Source organism: Anneissia japonica, unplaced genomic scaffold (assembly GCF_011630105.1).
Source record: "Anneissia japonica isolate Jap-2015-1 unplaced genomic scaffold, ASM1163010v1 scaffold699_len907043_cov185, whole genome shotgun sequence".
In the NCBI taxonomy this organism is placed as follows: domain Eukaryota; kingdom Metazoa; phylum Echinodermata; class Crinoidea; order Comatulida; family Comatulidae; genus Anneissia; species Anneissia japonica.
This window is the reverse complement of record NW_022722982.1, coordinates 1-572: the sequence shown is the minus strand read 5'-3', so window position 1 is coordinate 572 and position 572 is coordinate 1.

The following is a 572-nucleotide window of genomic DNA, read 5'->3' as shown; positions in this document are numbered from 1 at the left end:
TATCTTTTATCATTACAGTATTATCCCTGTCTCTTATACACATCTAGATGTGTATAAAATACTGGATGCCATAAGACCTGCCAAAATGGCAAAACATCAAATGAATGTAAAAATGAGCTAGTTATTAATATTAGGCATAGCAATCGTCAGGTTCTTGATTACAAGGCTACACCAAGTTAATTACATGTAATGCCGAAATGATAATAATAATAATAATTTATTATTATTATTATTACCTGTACGTTAAGGGGAACTTAGACAAAGGGGAAATAACACAAAAATATTCCCCTTGGGCTAGTTATTATTTATAGGCCTAGTAAATAGTATCTGTAGGTTCTTCATTTCAAGCGTTAGGCCAAGGTAATTAATGCTGAAATGATTATTATTATTATTATTGTTTATTATTATTACCTGTACTTTAAGGGAAACTTAGACAATGGAGGAATTAGAGAACAATTAAAAAAACGACGTTAAAGGGAAATAACACAAAAGGTATTCCCCTTGGGCAATTATTATTTATAGGCCTAGTAAATAGTACAGTATCTGTAGGTTCTTCATTACAAGGCTTAGGC